The sequence below is a fragment of the Martes martes genome (genome assembly GCF_963455335.1).
Source record: "Martes martes genome assembly, chromosome: 5".
NCBI classification, from domain to species: Eukaryota; Metazoa; Chordata; class Mammalia; order Carnivora; family Mustelidae; genus Martes; species Martes martes.
In genome coordinates, this window is record NC_137892.1 from 111,704,966 (window position 1) to 111,721,088 (window position 16,123).

Below are 16,123 nucleotides of genomic sequence, written 5' to 3' on the forward strand. Positions count from 1 at the left end.
GGAGCCCTGCATTGGGCTCCCTGCTCAGCAAGGGGCCTGCTTCTCCCTCTCCCATTCCCCTTACTTGTGTTCCCTCTCTCGCTGTGTCTCTCGCTGTGTCTCTCTCTGTCAAATAAATAAAACAAAATCTTTAAAAAAAATTTTTTTTCATTAAATTCTTATGCTAGATTTTTACTAGGAACATCTGGATTAAGAGTTAGAAGATACAGTTTCTCCATTTCCAGGTTATTTTTTCTCTCTCTCTCTCTCATCAGATGATAGAGCAGGTCCCAACCCCAGGATGGAAATATGGAAAAGCCAAGGTTGGAATTTTACTCTAAAATTTTAAGCTTAAAAAAATGGGTTTTAGAGTCAAATGATGAAATTCACAGTAGACTTGAGAGCTCTACAGATAATAGCCTAGGCTAAGTATACTGCCCTGATTATGTGAGATAACCATCTGCAACAATCAGTGAAGCAAAGCAAAACCTCAACAGTTAAAACATTTTGAAATAGCTTCAAAGAAAAATCGATCTTCCTTTTTTCATATACTTACCTCCCCTTTCCCCCAACATACTTCCCAACTTACTTGTAAGATTATATTTGCCCCACTGCTTATGATTTCTGTCTGTCAAATAAGTAAATAAAATCTTTAAAGAAAAAAAAAATTATATTTGCCCCAATGTTACTCCACACTTTCAGAACCACAAAATGTTGTGTCTTCAACTGGTGTTGCAGAAATGAAAGGTAACAAGCTCTAAAAGTTTACACCATGCAAATAAGTCATTGCTTAAAAATGTCCACTCAGTGTTCCCCTCTGTGACATTTTTACCTTGAATGTACTCATGATATAGTGAGATTTCCATTATATGATAAAACAACACACGTGATATTATGATTCATGACACATTTCATGCAATTCAGCCAGATAACAGGTACCAAGGAGGAGAGAGAAAGATCTTAGAGAAATAATTTTATGTACATACATATATTGATGATGATTTTCAGTCTGTATATCCAACCTATCAGAACTTTTCTGGGATATATAACAAAAGTAATATAATAATTTATGTGATGTTTATACGATGAAACTAATACGCGCGCGCGCACACACACACACACATATATATGTATGTGTATATATATATATATACACACACACACATATATATATATACACACACATATATATTTTTTTTTCTGTTTAAGCTAGATAAATGGTTTGACTGTGGGGAACTTTCATTCTCATGACACAGCTCAGTGGATCACAGACAAACTTCACTATATCAAGATGTTTCTAGTGGCCATGTGTGCTCTTTGGGTACTCACCCCAAACACTGATCTAAAGTGCCTAAAGAACTTCTAAAAGGAGGACATACACCTAGCCCAGTTTTCTCTAGCCCCTAGATTTGACACCACCAAGTTAGTGATTATTTACAGCCTTCTGTTAAGCCCCTAATGAAAGTCATTCACAATCTTTTTGCCAGTATTTTGTTTCGGTCTTTCCCTATAGGTATTATGCATGACAAACTTTTATATTTAGTGTATGGCATGCATTCCTCACAAAATTCCACAGCTAACATAGATTTTCTTCTTTATATCCCTTTGAATATTTTAGTAAGAATTTAGTAGGATGACATTAGGCTTCTATTTTACTCATAAATCCCCATGTATATGGATTAAGGGGTATACTGAAAGATCTCATAATCTTAGTATATTGAAGTTGGCACAAACTTCATAAAAGAAGTCTAATATATAGAGAAAAAATAATCCAATAAACATAAAGAGCATGGAAAAGGGCTCTTTTAGAAGGAAGTGACATCTGGAGATTCTAGCAGGTAGGAAAACAAAAGGAAAGGAAAGTCTATAAGCCATGAAGAGATATTTCTCCACAGAAGACATACAAATGGTCAAAAGACATATGAAAAAATGGTCAACATCACTCAGAATCAGGGAAATACAAATCAAAACACAATGAGATATCACCTCACACCAGTCAAAATGTCTAAAATTAACAAGTCAGGGAACAACAAATGTTGGCAAGGATGCAGAACGCTATTGGTGGGAATGCAAGCTGGTATTGCCAACTCAGGAAAACAGTAGGAGGTTCCTCAAGAAGTTAAAATTAGGGCAACCCTATGATCCAGCAATTGCTCTACAGGTATTGACCCCAAAGATACAAACGTAATGACCCAAGGGACACATGCACCCCAATGTTTATAGCAGCAATGTCTACAATAACCAAACTGTGGAAAGAGCCTAGATGTCCATCGACAGACGAATGGATAAAGAAAATATGGTATATATATATACAATGAAATATTACTCAGACATCAGAAGGGATGAATATTTATGTTACATTGATGTGGATGGAACTGGAGATATTCTTCTGAGCAAAATAAGTAAATCAGAGAAAGACAATAGTCATGTGGTTTCATTTATATGTAGAATATAGGAAGCAGCACAGAGGAAAACTGAATGGGAGATGATCAGGTAGAGACAAACCATGAGAGACTTTTAACTATGGAAAGTGGGCTGGGGGTTGCTGGAGAAGAGGTGGGTGGGGGGATGGGATGACTGGGTGGTAAGCATTGGGGAGAGTGCATGATGTGCTGAGCACTGGGTGTTACATGCAACTGATGAATATGGAACACTACATCTGAAATTAATGACATACTATATGTTGGCTAATAGAATTTAAATTAAAAATTAAAAATTAAATCCACTGGGGCAATTAATTAAAAAAAAAAAAAAGGAAAGGAAAGTCTATAAGCAAGTACCAGGGTTTTGACAGAAACAAATGCATAGGGTCAGGATTCAAGACTCTGGAGTTGAGAGGCCTGGAGATTGGTAAGATCTAAGCAAAAGTGGCTTGAAATTGGGATCTAGTTACCACAGTTACAGGATACAGGCCACAGAAGTCAATTTTCCAGAATAGAACTAAGAATGACTTATTATAGAATTCTGATCTAAAGTACCTTAATTCTTTATAAGTAGGGTCATGATGACACTGACGGTTTAGGGAGAGAAGATAACTTACATTGGGGAGAGGAGTGATACAGAGACAGACACTGATATTTTGCTATACTATTAACTTCTGTGATACTGCAAACCACGTGATAAGAATCACCAACAAATCACAGGTCATAGTGAATAGTATGAATAATATGTTAAAAAGGAACTAAACTTTTCTGGGTTTATCCAATAACTCATCTCTTATTTTTCAAATGCTATATTGCTTGTCATACATGATTTGTATTCTTTAAAAAACACAGTTCTTCATTGTCCAAAGCTCTACCGTTTGCTTTTGTATCTATATTCTGCACATTGAAATTATCCTTAAGTTATATTAAGAAAATGTTCTCTATCGCATAAGTGAAATTGAGTTTGCTATTCAACATGAACACAAGGGTTTTTTCCTGTTGTATCAATATATAAATTTTAATGTCTACAAATGATTAAATTTTCCTTATATTTTATTCATTTAATAAGAAATTGTTATATACTATTTGAATGCACAATGCTATGTTATTATATATTGAATTATAAAAGAAATGTGATTTCTAGTCCCCAAAGGCAAAATTATATCATATATAGCATTCAAATTCAGAACTATATATGAATAAATAATATTACATAACTTGACCTGAGAAGATTGGCAGTATGACTATACAAAATTGCTTATATACAAATGAGTATAAATAAAAAATAATAATCTATTAATAACATTATTTGTAAGAAGTTTATAAAGCTAAAAGTTCTTGTGTAAGGAGAAATAATAGCACTTATCACCACTAAAGGAAACTTCCTTAACTGGACAAAATACATGAATACATAGTCAGTGTATATATTCACCAGTAACAATGGAAATTTATTGACATTTTTATAGAAATCTCAAAGAAAGGACAGGAAGAATGCTTATGCTCATTTAAAATTAATTTCATTTTTTCTATTCCTTAAAGAATCACAAACCCATCACATATACACTTTACTATGATATTTTCTCAGAGTAACACAGATTTTTGATATGTAATTAGATACATGGAAGGAATTAAATTATTTTATAGAATCACACACAGTAGCAATATGGACTTGTCCTTAAATTTATTAAGGATTATTTATCAAAACAAACTAAATGAAATTAAATAATTTTGAACTAATTCTCTTTCAATTAAATTTATTTAGCATTTTACTATTCTTTTTTAAAAAAACAATACTGGATCTCAGGCACCCTGGTTTTTGTTTTGTTTTGTTTTGTTTTTGTTTTTTAAAGATTTTTATTTATTTATTTGACAGACAGAGATTACAAGTAGGCAGAGAGGCAGGCAGAGAGAGAACGGAGGAAGCAGGCTCCCTGCTGAGCAGAGAGACCAATGATGCGGGGCTTGATCCCAGATCCCTGGGATCATGACCTGAGCCGAAGGCAGAGGCTTTAACCCACTGAGCCACTCGGGTGCCCCAGGCACCCTGTTCTATGAAGTTGAATATACATTGCAACAAAAGAGAATAATATTCCTAAAGCATAAATTGATTTCATCCAGTCATTCTCTTGATTAAGAATATTTAATGGTCCCTTCATTGCCCATTAAGCAAAGTAGAACCCAGAGGTGACGGGCATTTAATCTTACAGTTATATCAAACTTAGAGGTCATCTTGTCTGAGAGCCTACTTAATGTATATATCATGTCTGTGTTTCATCAACACAAAGAGTGAAGTCAGGGGAGTTAATCTGCATCTGGATGGTGATCTTGGCTCTAATTTCAGTGTGGCTGGGGGCTGTCAAAGGCTCTGTTTACATAAACCCAGCTCTTGGTACTTGAATGGTGCTACCACACTATAGCAGAAAGAATTCGATGACTCTGGAATGAAACAAAACTCTACTTACATTCCAGGTTTTAAACAATTACACACTGAGAGAGACTGGATACATGCATGCATGCTCTTTTAAAATTCTTTTTTAAAATTCTTTCTGTGCATACAGCTTGATTGAATTTCTTGGCTTCTTTGTAAGTTACAGGTAACCAAGAGACTAATTTCAAATCAACCTGAGTGAGAATGATTTGCACTACTTTCAGGTCTTAAAACCACCCAAACATAATCTTCCATGTTTTTCCCCATTCATTCATTGGCTGAACGCAAAGGACTTTCAGGCTAGAGAAGAGAAAAGCTACCTTATGATAATCCTGTGTCTCTAGACTACCATGTAGGAAAGTGCCTGACAATTAAGAACATCGTTTTTTAAATTTTACTTAATTATAAATATATTTGTAATTATATACTTGATTATAAATAAATTATAATAAGTGTTGTTTGCCATGGAAACTAGTGTCATTTTCATTAATGCACTTGTAATGTGAATATACCACTTATATATGGTTAATATAACATTAAATAGTCCATGTATTGCTAAGACTAAGCATAACAATGCTCAATTTTATGCTTCATAACTTTTTTACTGTTTGTTCCCAGAACTTCCTTCGACCTGGCCAGGTTCAACATTATGGTATATCATAAACCAAGTTTACTAACCCACTCATGTTAAGACAGTTTAAATCTTTTAAAAATCATCATTGTTATTTTCTTCTCTATTTCAAAATGAATACTTTTGATTTCTTAATTAATTAATTAATTAGTTAGTTAGAGAGAGAGAGAGAAAGAGGGAGGAGCAGAAGGAGAGGGAGAAGCAGGCTCCCCGTTGAGCAGGGAGTCTGACAGCATGGGGCTAGATCCCAAGACCCTGAGATTATGACCGGAGCTGAAACCAGAGAATTAACTGAGTCACCCAGGAGTGCACCCCTTTTTTTTAATTATTAGTTTTTTCTTTGAGAGAGAGAAAGAGGGAGGAAAATTTCTTAACCTTCCCTTGTATACTATTATGATTAGCCTGGAATTCTACCTGGAGTATCCATCTATAAAACAAGGATTAGTTGGGCAACAACTATATGCTATGTGCAATATTCTATAAGTACCAGGGACATAAAGATTAAAAAAAAAACCTATAAATCAAAGTCTACTATAAAAGACAACATAAACAGATATGATACTTATATAATATGGACTATAATAAACATACATTTCAACTTGTTAGTATCATAAAGAATAAAACTGTCCAGATGTACTCTGAACTTTGTAGCATATGCTCAAGCTATCATTTCCTTTAGGACATGATTTTTACAGCATTCCCTCAGTCACACAATAAATAAATACTCAATGAGCATTTTCCAAGTGATAGACACTGGTATTATTTAGAATAAATATAAACTGTTCATGCCTTTATGGGGCTCATTGATTAATGAAGAGATTACTGAATGAATAAAACAGCCTAAGGAATGTCAATAGATTTTTGACAAATATTTTAATCCCTTGTTCTTCCTCTTTACTGTATCTCTTCTGGCCATAAAATAATTCTCTAACATCTTTATAGCTTTATGCATCATTAGCTCACAGAATCTGTAAGATTCAGGTATTCCAGCACAATTAAGCTTATTAGCATTGCAATTCCCACCTACAATGTAGAACTTGTCTTGTCAAATGGTTGGATAGTAGGACAATGAGAATAAAAAGGAAAGACTTAGTTCTAATAGATTTTTAATAAATAGTTGACATGATTTGGTGACAGCAGGACAAAAGAGAAATAGCAAACATTATTCTGATTTTGAAGAATGAAAAATATTGTTATCATTAATACAAAGAGTGAAGTGAGTAAATAACTCACATATGGGTGGTAATGATGACTTTGGGGTCTGATTTAGACAACTAGGAGGAAACATTTAGAAAGGAGCTCCAAATAATGGTTCTAAAACAAGGAAAATCTGATAAATAAAGTATTGAAGTGATATACCAAGAGAAACTATACAAAACAGAGATTAATAAGGACAAACCATTTCATCCAAATAAGTGATTAAGTGGGAAAGTATTCAAGTTTTTGTAATTCTCTAACTTAAGGTGATATACCTAGGGATTCTGGATAGAGGTTAGAGGTGTGCCTTTACCCAACCAGATCATACATGCTGCAAAATTTAACTATATTGCTGTTAAATACTGAAGATTAAATTATCATTCTGTGGTCAATCAGGAAAACAAAACTATTCTAGGTACTTCACAAAAAAAATGATTCAACATAGGGTATTAAGTATTTACAAGACTGTAAGGACCTATTTTATGTTTATATTTTGTCAAGAGGCTTTCACTGAGGTTAAACAAAACCTTGTTTAGCCCTTGAACTGTCCTCGCTCCCCTTCCCCCAGGGGATTCACTTAAAGGCGGGTCCGGAAACCAGCTCCGGGTAACAATGCCCAGATACAAAGGTGGGTCAGGCCAGGTGGAGACATCCGATCAGTAGGGGGTTGCACACTGTCTCCCTAGCTACCAAGGAGTATGGGCCCCCGCCCTTTGGGTACCCTTTTGGCGCCAATCCTAATCAAGGTGTAATAGGCTGATTCAAATGTCTACTATAATTCAATTGGTCACCTAACATCACTGTGGAGTTTCCTGTGTGTGTTACAATCTCATTGGCCACCTGTGCGTGGCCAGGCCCGACCGCATGGTCTTTGCCCTTAAAAGCTAGACTGTGAAACAGACAAGGGTCGCCCTCTCTTGTAAGAGGTGTGGCCCCGAAAGTTCGGTTAGATTCTTGATGCTCGGCGCGAAATAAAGCTTTGCTTGACCTTCGCTTTGTATCAGTCTCGCTCCTTTAATCACGGACCCATTATTGGGGCATAACAAAGACCATTCAATGCATTGTAGGAGTGAGGTCAGGGAAAGTCTTTACTAGCTCTGGAGTATCTGGACCCTAAAAGTCACAGCTGTTGTAATGACAAGGCGGGAAGTCCACTGGGGAAAGCCACAGGCGATGAAAAATTTCTATCTGCTGAAACCCCAACATGTGCCTTTTACTAGTCTTCCATTCTCATTGGTGGAATCAATGTTGACCAAGGATCATTAGGCTTTTAGCCCTGTGGTTATAGCACAGAGGGCAGGAATAGAACTAAATACCAATAGGAAATCTGGTACAGCAGCATTAGTTTGTTGGCTATTGAAGGCTATGGTTCAAAGAAGATGTGGTTCAATACGGCTGGTTCACCAAAGTACAAGCTCAAGAATTCAATTTTACCTCTCTACCCTAGTGGTGGTCAGGTCTGTGGAAGCCAACACAGGAATCTCTGAAAGTTTAATTTTATAACAAAGTATTTAGTGAACTGATTAGGAAGGGAGATATAATAAGAACATGAATTTTTAGTGGTTATTCATTTAATATGTTACCCACACTAGACTATATGTTCCTTGTGAGTAGGGAGCTTCTCACTTTTGATCACAAGTTCACATGAGCCAAATGCAGAATAATAAAAAGATGGCTTTTAAGGTTTAATTCATGTTATTTATCTTTACAAAAGATCTTTTTCTTCTCTGCAAATATTTCTCTTTTCTTTAAGATTTTATTTATTTATTTGACAGAGAGAGACAGCAAGAGAGGGAACACAAGCAGGGGGAGCTGGAGGACACTGGGATCATGACATCCCAAGACACTGGGATCATGACCTGAGTCAAAGGAAGACACTTAATGACAGAGCCACAAAGACACCCCTCTGCAAATATTTCTTAATAGAAATATTTAATAAATAAAAATATTTAATAAATAAAAATATTTCCTAATAAAAATATGTATTAATAATTGCATATACCAATAGCAAAATGGAAACTCAGGGTCAAAATAATGAACCTAGAGGAGATAATCCCTAAAGGGATTACTGAATCATCAAAGAAAAATGGATTTATTTTTTGTATAGTTTTTAAGAATAGTATATCATATTTTATCACACACTATTTGAAAAACTGGGAACAATATATTCATTTGCCAGACAACTTGAATCAGAAAGCTCAATTAGGGTCACCTGGGTGGCTCGGTTCATTAAGTATCTTCTGCCTTTGGCTCAGGACATGATCCCAGGGTCCTGGGATTGATCCAATGCATCTGCATTGGGCTTCCTGCTCAGCAGGGATCCTGCTTCTCCCTCTCCCACTCCCCATGCTTGTGTTCTTTCTCCCTCTCTCTCTCTCTCTCTCTGTGTCAAATAAATAAATAAATCTTTAAAAAATTAAAAAAAAGAAAGCTCAATTAAAGTCAGAAATGTAATTGGGAACACTCAATTAGAATTCAATTTAAATTTTAGGGGCAATGTCCATTAATAGGGGATCTATTAAATAAATTATATGCTGTAATATTTAGCTATGAAAATAATGTTAATAGCAATGAGAAACATTTACTGTTTACTTTGCGGAAAACAGTTTGCTAAGTGCTTTATTTGCATTAACTCAATGAATAATTTATTATTTTTTTGTATAAATTTATAATATAATAAAATCTATTAAAATAAAGATACTTCTATTTAAAAAAAGTAAAACTAAACAAGCTTTTGATGGAAGATTAGATAACATTAAGTAGGTATTTTATAGCCATATAATATGAATCCTGTCATACCCTCATTCCATGCAAATGGAAATTTTGAATTATATGCAGAATATATGTACTAAGATGATTTGGTTAATCATTTTTACTGAAAATTCTACATACATTATCAATTACATATTCCCTTAGTTACAGCAGGAGAAAATTACTACTTACAATAAGCTTATAGTAAACATCAAATATATTTCATAAAAACTAAAACTGACAGAGTGATTCATGCCTATTATATTCCTCAGTTTTTCCAACTTACAAATGCTTAAATAATTTTAAGCACACTTAGGATCCACTAGATCAAATATTGATTCTTATTATAAAGAGAAATCATTTCAAAATATAATTATGATCACAAAATAAGAATTTTGGAATTTTATTCTACATAGAGTTCTATAAACAGTGGTATGGCATCAATTTCATTGGAAGACAGCTTACATTTAAAACCATCAATACCTTTCTATACTTTCCTTCTTTTGCATCCTTAATTATTTGAATGATAAGTTTTTGCCACATATCTGGGAGTCCCAAAGGACTTATTCTAATGGTCCTCATCTGCAAACTTGAACATATATAACATCTTACACTGACTGTACACAGCCAAACCACCTACTTTGTGGGTTCAGAGACAACAAGTCAATGCATGATTAAATAACACCATTTTACTTTTGACTAAAAAACAGATGGCTGAAGTGTTTCCCATTATTGGTTGGTACCAAGAAAAAAAGAAAATATTCTCCCTATGAAAACAGATATTGGGTTCTCTTCTTGAGAGAATGTAAGTTTATCTATAGAAGGCATCCGAGGCATTCTCAGTACATTCTTCATAATAATCTAATCAGTCCCTTAAAAAATAAATATAAGAACAAACTTTATATGTATTCTCTATAACAAGTATTTAAACCATTTCATATATCTACAAAGAGTTAAGTAGAGAGTATATTAGGTACAAAGTCTTTATTCCTATTTCATGGTCCTTATAAGGCAGACAGATATACATGTATATATGTGAATAAATATATCACAAAGTACTCTGCATTTACAATAGTACAGGAACAAATATAGAAAATATTTTAGCAGTTAATTATGATAGAGCCCCCATGGTGGTAGTGGATGGTAGGCAAGGACGTTGAGAAGAATATAAAAGAGGGGAAGAAGTTATGGATGAAACGGCACTTAAACTTGGTCTTGATAAATGAGAAGAATTATAGTAAGTAGGTGGATTATAAAGACAATCCATGTCGATTGAATATGATGGGTGAGGTCTGAATATTCCCATGTATATAACTTAATTAGAGACCAGAAATTGAAGCATATAAAAGCATCAGGATAGGAACTCAAATATGGGTGTAGCTATCGACAACTGAGTGCCAAGATAAAGCATTCACAATTTATTTGGTATGTAAGAAAGAGAAATTAAAGGATACTGAGGAGGAAACCCAACTTGCAAGAGAAGATGGGAAATCTACTATAATCTGTAGGAATGATGTTGCAAGACAATTTTGATAGTCTAGGTAAGAACATGTAAAAAGCCCTGAACTGGGGGTAACTAGTTATAACAGCAGCCTGATAGCTATTGGTATAATTCTAGCACTTAGCTATAGTGAATTTCCCCAGAAACATATCCCAAAACAAACATGCTAAAGAATCATATGTTACAGGGAAGCAGCAGAAGAAATGTGCATGTGTATGTTTTAGATGTTACCTTTTTTTTTTTTTTTTTTACACTATGGTAATTATTAACCTCCGTGTGCCATAAAAAGAATAAAAGACAAATGTAGTTTGGGCCTAACTGACAAATTAATATACACACAAAAAAATCATCAAGGACATCTGTGTGCAATACTTCCCCCACTAATGTGTCAAAAAAACTACCTACCCTCTTAAGAATGTGCCTGCAAAAGACAGAGAAAAAAGTTCTCGTCAGGAATGCTTTTTCTTTTTCCTACAGCAACATTAATTACATTGTCGGCTAGAGCCAAAGAATGAGATAGGCAGAGGCAATCTGATTCTCATCTTGTTTAAACTTGTCAGTTCTAAAATGAAGTCAAGAGTGAGTCAGGGAAAATGGAGAAGGTCTCCTTCTTCATTGAGAGATAAATGGGAAGTCCAACTCCTAAATTTTTTAAAAGGAGGGTTACTCTCCAGAAGACAGTTGTCTCTTTTTAAAAGTATTACTAATTCAGCCTGGGTGGCTCAGTGGGTTAAGCCGCTGCCTTCGGCTCAGGTCATGATCCCAGGGTCCTGGGATCAAGTCCCACATCGGGCTCTCTGCTCAGCAGGGAGCCTGCTTCCCTCTCTCTCTGCCTGCTTCTCTGTCTACTTGTGATCTCTCTCTGTCAAATAAATAAATAAAATCTTTTAAAAAATAATAATAAAAAAATAAAAGTATTACTAATTCAGCCCCTCACATGACAGCCTCCCAGAGGTGGGGACTGATGTTTTTCATCAGGAGACACTCCTGTCTTCAGCACAGCTATGCATCATCTGTTGTGCCTTTGACCCTCTGCTAAAAGAAAAGGTATCTCGGGGCGCCTGGGTGGCTCAGTGGGTTAAGCCTCTGCTTTCGGCTCGGGTCATGATCTCAGGGTTCTGGGATCAAGCCCCACATCGGGCTCTCTGCTCAGCAGGGAGCCTGCTTCCTCCCCTCTCTCTGTCTGCCTCTCTGCCTACTTGTGATCTCTCTCTCTGTCAAATAAATAAAAAAATTTAAATTAAAAAAAAAAAGAAAAGGTATCTCTAAAGTGCTTAGGAGCTGCCAAGACTTACAAATTTTTAATGTTGAAATTTTGCTTCAACTCAGTGTTCTTATTTCCTAGCTCTGCTGTTTCATGTGACCTGCTAGGCAACTCTGAAGAGAAGCTGATTTCAATAAGCATTTATTTGTTATAATTCTGGCTCGTCAAATGATCTTGGAGATTTATATAATACTGTAATATAGTACAACATAATCTATCTCCAGATGAGAGAAAGGAAAAGGAAGAAACCTGAGAGAAGAACAAAAATAGATAAAGTATGAATGAGTAGATTACCCATTGATGGGAGAGTTGGAGTATGATATTTAGATGCGAAGTAAGAGGCTGAGAGGCCAAGATGCATGTAATTTGCACCAAGGATCAAAATACTCTGAATGTGCCATGTAGTGCAGCAAGTTTAAATATAGATCCTGTTCAGTTAACAAACGTTCAGTTAACACATTTTTTCCCTCTGAGTTGTGAATTCCCCGCCCTTCAAGTTGTGTATCTCTAACCTTCCCCCCAACCAAAAAAAAAAAAACAACAAAACAAAACTTTTATCTCAAGTGTTAAATGAGTGGAATAAAAAGAAAAAGGCCTTTTTTTTTTTTTTTATTTCTTGTTTCCCAAACAGATTTGTTATCCCAAATTACTTACTGAAATTATCTGGGACAATTCTTTTAAAAACCCTATGCATGAATGATCTTATTGTTGAGATTAATACATTCCACCAAATTCTACCCACTATTCCACACCACTCTGACTGCTCATGTGAATTTTTTAATTAGATAAGTTTTTAAAGTGTGTTCTTAAAAGAATCTGGTTTAAATGATGATTTTTAAAAAGAAGCTTAGATACATGAGTGAGCATTGACTTTTTTGGAAAAAAATATCACTTGAATCAAAATATAAGGTTTATTCTATTTACCAATGCTGTGCCTACAACTTTGATAAAACATTCCAACGAGATCCAAAGAGTTAACACTTCCTAAATTCAGGTTATTTCCACATGGGCTGGGAAATAACAGTTTCTCCATTATCTTCTTTATAACCTGAATCTCAAAGGTCAGTCAATGATGGTAAATGGATGGGGGAAAAAGAAGCAACAAAACAAAACCAACAAAAAAGTTTTACTGTCAATTAAAAAAAAAAAAAAAAAAAGCCCTGATAAGTAACAAAGAATCCTGATTTTTAAAAAGAGTACATTTACCAATTTTTTTCTAATCTCTTTAAAGTTTTTCAATAGTTCTAAATTAAATCCCTTTCACCCTTATCTCTTTATCCATCAGAAAATCCGAAGGGTATTTGAATTCAGACATCCATTGCACCAAAGATCTTTCATTACACAGCACAAACAAGCACTTTTATTGAACAAGAACCCAATTACTTAACCTAGCTTCAGGTTTCATTCTACCCTATGGCATCTACTTTGACAGAAGCCTACTAATCTCTTCTGATGGATGTTGCTACATATCAGTTCTGATACACAGAGATGATTCCTAACCTTCTGGTAGAGAACCACTGATTAAATAAACTGAGATGCCCATCTCAGCTTCCGTGGACCAATGAATAACAATGAGAAAGACTGCAGGCAGATATGGACCCTTTCCTCCTCTATAAGGCATGAGCAGAGAAAGAGTTGGAAAAAAGGAGTATCTGCTCTGAGAAAATGACCAGCATTTACCAAAGTCCTGTATCAACATTGTCTGAGATTCTCTCCAGTTTGTTTCTGCTCTTTAAATCACTGTCATACTTCCTACATTTTGCTATAAGAGAAGAAAATCAATTATGTAAGGTTCTTGTACCTTTGCTACTGCCATTCTTGTTTTCAAACTTATTGATAAACAATGTTAATGACTTGACATTTAGGTCGGTAATTCTTAACACTAAATGCACATTAGAATACTCTAGGAACTTTTAAGAGAGTCTGAGACCTATCCTTACAGATTCTGATTTACTTCATCAGGATTGGAACCTGAGCATTATTATTATTTTTTTAAATGTTCTCCAGATGGGGAAAAAAGGGGAGGGCGGGGGAGTTCTCCAGATGATTGTAGTATAAAGCTAAAGTTGAGAAAAATTACTTGAGGTAAATAGCAACAAACATTTTTTAATTTTATACTAGAATTATAAAGAGCTATTAGGAACCATTTAGTCTAGTTTCACTAACTTCACTAACAATGCAGGAATATTTTAAAGAAAAGCCTCTGAAAAGTTACACTAATGAACATATTGTTACCTCATGGCAGTCTATATCTTTGGTTTCCTTTTAACATTAAATCTTTAGAAAAAAATCCCCAAGATACTTCAAAGTATCCTGCTTATGATAACATTGTTTATATTAATAAGCTCAATAATATCCAATAATAAAGAATGGGGATACAGAGAGAGAGAGGGAGAGAGGGACCTACCCAACATAAATGGGAATAGAGAGAATACCTTCAGTGTAAAATATTTTAAGGATGTACCTACGTTCATGTATGTACACTTATATAAATAATACCTTCTTGAAGAATATGGTGAAGATCGGTTTCTAAGAAATATAAGGTTAGGCTTTTATTTTTAGTTTACACCTTTTAAATTACTTCTGTATCTAATCATTTGTATGAACTGCTTTCATATATTTCAACTAGAAGAATTTATTTGGATATCGGGATAATAAACCATTTGTGTCCCCCTTTTTAAAGTTTTTAGTCTTATTTTCCCAGTACTGATATGAAATTAGCTACCCACCTTTTCTTTTGCTACCATTTAGAGCTAACAAAATTCCATATACGGGTCTGTTGGCTATTTGAAAGGAAACAATAATGTTTTCCCTTGGCAGAAACTCATTTCAATTCTTCTTCATATTCTCTTAAAGATTGTTTATTGTGTGCTTGGTATTAATGTGCTGGAATTGAAGAATATAAACATAATTTCACCAAATCCTGCCATGAAGAAGCTTATATTAACAATGAAGGAGATAAAAATAATAACAAAGAGGAGGAGAGAGGCAAGATGGAGGAGAACTAGTAGACTGAGATGACATCAGGTCGCAGGAGCTCAGCTACATAGGTATCAAACCATTCTGAACACCTACAAACCCAACAGGATATTGAAGAGAAGAACAGCAGCAATAATAGGAACAGAAAATGGACCACTTTCTGAAAGGTAGGATGTGCAGAGTAGTGAATCCGAAGGGATGGGAACATAGACCATGGGGGGAGGGGCCAGCTCCTGGCAAGCCACAAAGCAGCAGAGCACAAAATTGGAACTTTTAGTTAGAAGTCTACTCCACTGAGAGACATTGCTCCAGAGGCTAAGCGGGGGTGGAGTCCTTGTGGGGACAGTGTGGTTTCAGGTCCCACGGGGTCACAAAAAGACTGGGGGTGTCTGAGTGTGGTAGAGCTCACAGGTATCAGAGTGGGGAAGCCAACTACAGAGACAGAGCCGAGGAGTGAGCTCTCAGCTCAGGGTTACCTTAAACCATGATCTGCAGCACAGATGGACCACTGCTCTTTGAGCAGGGACCCCACAACTGGCAGATCAAGGGATACTCAGCTTCCTCCTCTGGAGGAGCAGCGCAGCAGGAATATGCTGGATTTGGAGACTCCAAATGGGGCTGTGTGCCAGAAACAGAAACGCTCAGTCACAGGGTGTGTGAGCTTGGACCATGTCTGGAGATCAGGGACACGGGAGTGATTGATCACTTTTCTCTGAGGGTACACTCAGGAGTAAGGCCCCAAGCTCTTGGCTCCTCCAGGCCAGAGATTGGGAGTCCACCATTTTCATTCCCATCCTCCAGAGCTCTACAGAAAGCATTCAGGGAACAAAAGGTCCCAAGAGCAAACCCGAACAGATTACTTAGCCTGGACACTGGCAAGGGCAGTGCAATTCCATCTCAGGCAAAGACATTTGAGAATCACTACAACAGGTCCCTCCTCCAGAAGATCAGCAAGAACATCAAGCCAAGA